This window comes from Echinops telfairi, unplaced genomic scaffold, assembly GCF_000313985.2.
Source record: "Echinops telfairi isolate 266 unplaced genomic scaffold, ASM31398v2 ScPeMD7_1;HRSCAF=3_1, whole genome shotgun sequence".
Taxonomy (NCBI): Eukaryota; Metazoa; Chordata; class Mammalia; order Afrosoricida; family Tenrecidae; genus Echinops; species Echinops telfairi.
In genome coordinates this window covers 5,453,598-5,460,260 of record NW_022103897.1, presented here as the reverse complement: position 1 = coordinate 5,460,260, position 6,663 = coordinate 5,453,598, and the positions used below count along the sequence as shown (strand labels likewise).

The window sequence follows — 6,663 nt, the reverse complement described above, 5'->3', positions numbered from 1 at the left end:
TTCAAAAAGTTTGTGGGAAAATGGAATTAAAAAATCATGACAATATTCCATGTACTTTCTGAAATGCCCCTGTCTAAGACTTACTGGACTCAAAGGGTTGGCAGGAGTAAGGGTTGATACATTTGAAACATTTGGAATAATGCCTGGCATATTTTTATATCCCCTATTACTATCATGCCATTTGCTTGAATGGGAATCATATTACCATTAGGACTGACTTCAGTTAATCTTTGTTGATGGACTCGTTCCAAAGAATGAACATTATCATGATATTTCCAAGGAACCTTGGATTTTCTCCAAGGCACGCTCAAATGCTCTTACCTGACTTGTTTATGAACTGCCAGGAAGAGGCTCCCTTCCTGTTCCCAGTGCCCTCTATCTCTTAGCATCCTGTGAGCAGGGCTAAGGTGTGCATTGTATGCCTTTTGCCACACTGCGATGAGAAAGCTGCTCGAATAGTCAGTGGTACTAAGAATCACCTCCTGAGTGTGGTCCACACTAGAAAAGAATTTTTTTTACTGGCCAGAAACAGAACGGGGTCAAAATCTAAAGTCTTAATCATCTAGTTCTACTGTAATAGAAATACCACAAGTGGTGGGCTTTAACAAACAGAATTTTATTTTCTCACAGTTTAGGGGCTAGAAGTCTTGATTCATGGCAGAACCTCTACAGGAAGGCTTGCTCTCTCGATTGCCTCTGGTGGATTTTCCTTGGCTTTCTGAGTGTCTGCTCCTGAGCGGTCTTCATGTGGCTTGGCAATCCTCTTCTCCCATCTTTGCTTGCTCCTTTTTTTGGTAAAAGGTTGACTGAAAACACACACGACACTAATCCTGTCTCCTCGGCATAATAGAAAACTCATTCCCATATCAGAATGTGATATGAATAGAACTCAGTGTGGTGGAGTGAATGTTTTTATTTTTTATTTTTTGGATATTTCATCTTGCTTTATTTTTAATAGAAATACTATGTGAAAAACAACACTCCTTGGAAATATAAAATTGCCCTGCTATATAGAATAAGCTCCTGAATGTCTCAGAAAAAAATTATTTCAGATGATGACATCAGTTGCCTTCACTGTAAAATGAGAAAATTTAATAACACAATCTCACAGGGTATTTCTAGTTCTTAATTCTACGCTTTTCTGACTCTCAACATCCAGAGGATGTGCTGCTGAAATCAGACAGGCAAAGATTCAAGTACCAACGTCACTACTTATCTTCAGCAAATCATTTATCCTTTCTGGCCTCAACTTCTGCAGTGAAGCAACAAAGCCCACATGGAAGAAGCACACCAGCCTATGCAACCACAAGGTGTCAAAGGGATCAGGTATAAGGCATCATCAGAACAAAAAATCTTACCATAGTGAATGATGGGGGGAGTGCGGAGTGGAGACCCAAAGCCCATTAGTAGGCCACTGGAGATCCCCTTGCAGAGGAGTCTCGGGGAGAAGACAAGTCAGTCAGGGTGCAATGTAGCAACGATGAAAAATACAGCTTTCCTCTGGTTCCTAAATGCTTCCTCCCCGCCCCCACTATCATGATCCGAATTTTACCTTGCAACTTTGGCTAAACCAGAGGATGTACGCTGGTACAGATAGGAACTGGAAACACAAGGAATCCATAAGGTTTTCATTGGCTAGTCTTCAGTAGATCTCTAGGCCTTTCTTCGTAGTTTGTCTCTCAGTCCAAAAGCTCTGCTGAAAAAGCTGTCCACCATGTGGGATCCTATTGCTTTTTGGAATATGAGTGGCCTACCTTTCAACATCCCAGCAATACACAAGCCGCATAGTACAACAAACTGATAAGTCGCAGGGCTGTTCAGTCGTGTTACTAAAGCTTCTAGAATAGTGCCAGGCATGTAATAGTTCAGTAAATCACGTGAAGAAGAACGAAGACTTATCTAGTGGTGGCCCTGCACCAGGCATTATTTTAAGATCTTTAAGTGCATCGCTCACTTAATCTTCTCCACAACACCAAGTCAAACACTAACATCATCTCCATTGAAGTTAAAACAAAACAAAACTAAGGCATAACAATGTGGTCTCAAATCTAGTAGATGAAAGGATCAAGGTTCAAATCTAGGCCTTCAGCTGATCCTGAAGTTCACACTCTTGATTCACAAATGATCATGATTATCCTGAGAACGAGCTACAGAAGACAAGATAGTATCAACAAACACATCTGCGATCTGTGTCCTTCCTCTCACCTCCCTCTGACTGTCTCCACCACATACAACTTGTTCTTTGTATATGCTGAGGGCCCCTAAACCCTGGGATAGGTCAGACTAAGCTATCCTGGGAGAACATTCCAGAATTTTTTAAAGCTTTGCTCTGGGCGCTGAGCCTAACCTTTATTTTGTAACTGATTTACCCTACCCAGAGACTCTGCTACCTTCTGTGAGAACTGGGTAGACTTTGGAAATACTCCACTGGCCAACCAGAAAATTAAATAAGAAAGTCTTCAGACCCTGAAGCCTAATTCTCAAATGCCAAACAATTTGGAGCAATGAGTCATTCTTTCAGAACAGAAATAATTGTCATCCAATGATGTTGTTCCAGAAGCCACATAAACCTAACGGTTAAAAACACTGCCTGACAGCCTGGGTGCCAGGATCAGCTCTAGCTGTGTAGCCTTGGGCAAATGGCTTAACTTCTCTGTGCTATTGTTTCCTCATTTTTAACATGACAGCATTCATAGGATGCACCTCAGAAAGTTGTTATGAGGATTAATGTAAGTAAATAATTGCGACTATCATACGAATTCCTAAATGTTAGGCTTTATTATTCATTTATTCTGTTGTGCTTCTGTCCAACTGTGTAGGCTTTGTAGTAGATACATTAAAGGATAAATTTGCTAATATTTTATTCCTTTTGAAAATAATTCTTCTATTTTTACCATTTCACTGCCAGCCAGCCCTCTCCTATAAACCATATCTCCACCATCTCATCTCGCCCTTAAAAGCATAGGAAATTACATTTTAAAGCCTCATGGAATTACAACACTCATTATACTCATAAAAGTCAGGAAATGTGAAAGTGAGAATTCTCTCAAGACATTAGTATAGAACCATGGCTCTGATGCGACCTCTCAGAGAACTAACTGTAGCCTTCTGAAGTCCTTGAGGATAAGCCTTGAGGCCCTCACTTATGGCTCTCTACTCACCAAATTTAACTGATCGTATGCCTCCTATGGATACCAGTTGGGCTTTCTACTGGCCATTTCAAAGTAATGCTTCCCCTGCTACTGACTCAGAGTCACCCCACAGAACAGTGGTTCTCAAACCTGAGCATTAGCATTGACCTGAAGGAGCAGGGAAGGAGCTTAGGAAACACAGATGGCTGGATTCCACCCCCAGATTGTCTGTCTCAGTAGGTCTAGGGTTGTTATTGTTGCTATTTGCTATGGACTTTCTGAAAAATTCATAGTCACTCTATGCACAATGGAACAAACGATTGGCTGTGGATCATACTATTCTGACCCACAAGTTTTTCATGGGCTGATTCTCAGAAGCAGATCGCCAGGCCTTTCTTTGTAGTCCATGTTCGTCTGGAAGCTCCACTGATATCTGTTCAGGATCGCAAGAACATGCAAGCCTCCAGTGGGAGATGGCTACGCGATGTGCATCCTTAGGAATCGAACACAGGTCTCTCACCTGGTAGACAAAGCTTCTATTACTGAAAGATCTCATCATTCTCATTTCTAACAAATTCCCTGGTGATGCTGGTGCTAATGGTGTAGACCGCAGTCAGCAAACCATGGCTTGAGAGAAATATGCGGGTTTGTTGGTGTGTAGGTGTCCCTCTGAAGTAAAATAGAAAAAAATTTTAAGGATATTATTCAGGTAATGGTAATTTCACTTGCTTGTGAGTATATATTTATGACTCTTGAACAATTTTTAAATTGTTGTGAGGACTGGTTTTTCTGTCCCAAAAGTTTGCTAAGCCCTGATCTGGACCGCAATATGAGAACAACCAGTGTTAGTATTTCTCTCCATACCAATCAACCCCACCAAATGCACCCAAATGGAATATATATGCAGGGGGTGGGGGGGTGTTTCATTTTGTTTTCATATGGAATGCTTCACTAATTTGCGTGTCATCCTTGTGCAGGGGCCATGCTAATCTTCTCTGTGTTGTTCCAGTTTTAGTGCATGTGCTGCTGAAGTAAGCACTATGTGCATGTTTTGCTGTTAGTTACTGTGGAGTCCAATCTGCTTTGTGGGGACTCACATGTGTGGCGTAGAACTGTGTTCCATAGGGTTTCAGTGCTGTGACCTCTCAGAAGCAGCTTATTAGTGCTGTCTTCTGCAGCATATCTAAATGGGTTCAAACCACCCAACCTTTAGCTAATAGTCCATGCTTAACCATTTGTGCCATCCAAGGACTGCTTTGTGTATAGACTACACCTCAATTTTTTAAGGAAGTATGAAAGAGCAAAGGTCACTTTGAAGATAAGACTAAGGTACATCCGACTCAAACCATGCTATTTTCAGTCACCTCCTATGCACAAGCAAGCTGAACCATGAATAAGACTGCAGGAGTGTTGATGCATCCGAATTATATCAGAAGTGCTATGGACTGCCAGAAGGAGGCCTGCTGGTATAGGGGTTATATGTTGGGCTGTGATCGAAACGATTAGTAGTTCAAAACCACCAGCCACTCCATGGGAGAAAAACTGGGCTTTCTACTCCCATAAACAGTTATAGTCTTGGAAACACACAGGGGGTCACTGTGAGTGAGCACTGACTCAACAGCAGTGAGGCTTTGAGATGCACTGCCAGGAGAACAAGTAAGTTTGTCTCGGAGGAAATATGGCCAGAATCCTCCTTGGAATACAGGATGGCAAGATTTCAGCTGTTGTACTTTGTACATGTTATCAGGAGAGACGGGTCCCTGGAAAAGGACATCATGCTTGGTAAAGCAGAAGGTCAACTAAAAAGAGGAAGACCTCAAAAAGATAGATTTAACTTAGTGGCTGGAACAATGGGGTGAAACAGAACAATTGTAAGGATGGTGCTTCATTCTGCTGCAAGCGGAATCACAGTAAGTTGGAGATGACTCAGTGGTACCCCAAAATTAATTTTTTTAAGAAATAGTAAACAAATTTTTTCAAAGCTCAAATCAAATTTGGCAAGACAAGACACCTCTCATTTCAGCTTCTTCACCAATTCCAGTCACCCATCCTTTGGTCTTCCCATCAGGCTCTGTTTTCTCCTGTATTTTGCAAAGAATGTTTGTGTGTGAACAGCTCCAGGCCTGCTTGTTTATATGTACACATTTGTATTTCTCTTTCTCATCCATTAAACTGCAGATTGCTTGAATACTTTTCTCTCTAAGGCTCTATAGGACTTGATGTACAGCACATAGTGGGTGTGTTTATTAAGTGCAGATAATAGCAAGGGTTTTAATACTCATAACAAGTAAAATGAACAGATATTTCCACAAGAACTTTAACCTGTATCAGGGACAAAGTGTGGCGTATTTCTACAGCATTAGTGTAGCCAGATAAGTAATGATTTTGTACTTACATATAATAGTGTATATGTTGCAAGTCAGCATTTTAAGTGTTTTGATGCCATTCTCAGAAATGCTGTCTGCACATCTTCTTAGAGAGCAAAATGTGTAATTCAACATAGGGGAGTTTGTGATATTCTTGAAGAGGATGGCAAAGAAGATCATGACTTCTAGAAATATCACTGTAATGATAATCAATTTTAATTTGGAGGAGCTTGCATGTGCACCAACTACTTCTCAAACTTAAGTAAACTATTGGTGGCTCTGAAGACCACCAATGAGGCTTTATAATAGTCCAGATGTTATTATGATGATGATGATGTACTGATTTACAAAGTACAAGAACTTAATAAATATTCAAAGGGCCAGATCAATACTACGTCAGCTGTCGAATGGTCCCAAGCTAAGGACACAGGCTGTTATCAGTCTTTTCCTAGCAAGCATAGACTATTACAGAGCCAACCAAGAAGTAAGATTTCAGTTGCAATGTCTTCTGTGGTCTAAAATATGCATTAGACCCAATGATAGAGGTCAAATATTGACCCACTTCTTTTGAAAGAAATGTGTTATACTCAGTCCTGTTTGACATGAAAATGTGAGGCCTTCTGTAGTTTTTTTGTTTTGTTTTGTTTTTTCTTTTTTTAAAAGGACATGATGTTTCATTTAGCCTCAGGATGTTTCTACATTTATCATTAAATTAAGGTACATTCAGTACACTTGGTTTCTATCAGCTTAAATCTTTCTAAAGTCTAATCAGGAGCTAATAATAAGCTTTACCTAAGAGTAAGCATACATTGTTTCTGAGTTGTTATAAAAGTTGTATGTCTCATCGGTGCTATACTGCACTCTGACTGACTTGTCTCTTCTTTGTGAATCTTCTGTATGGAGATGTTCAATTGTCTGCAGATGGGCTTTGGGTCTCCACTCCAAGTTCCCCCTCATTCACATTAATATGACTTTTTTTGTTCTGAGTCTTTGAAGCAAGACACGTGATCTTATCGATACTTCATGATCACACAGGTTGGTGTGCTTCTTCCAGGTGGTATTGACCAACCCAGGGATGAAAGAGCAACAAGTGATCCAAAATTAGTGGTAAGGAGGGTGTAAGAGGCCTGGTAGGGATTCAGCAAGGGCAATGTAACTGAGAGAAA

The 6,663-nt window shown here is 40.6% G+C and overlaps 1 non-coding gene and 1 pseudogene across 1 annotated transcript; both read right to left on the bottom strand.

The window, feature by feature from the left end:
• LOC101644302 overlaps positions 1 to 6,663 on the bottom strand; it is an 81,135-nt pseudogene that overhangs the window by 56,493 nt on the left and 17,979 nt on the right.
• Positions 4,064 to 4,170, bottom strand: LOC115869187. The gene has a single exon (XR_004046049.1). It is a non-coding gene; the product is annotated as a U6 spliceosomal RNA (small nuclear RNA).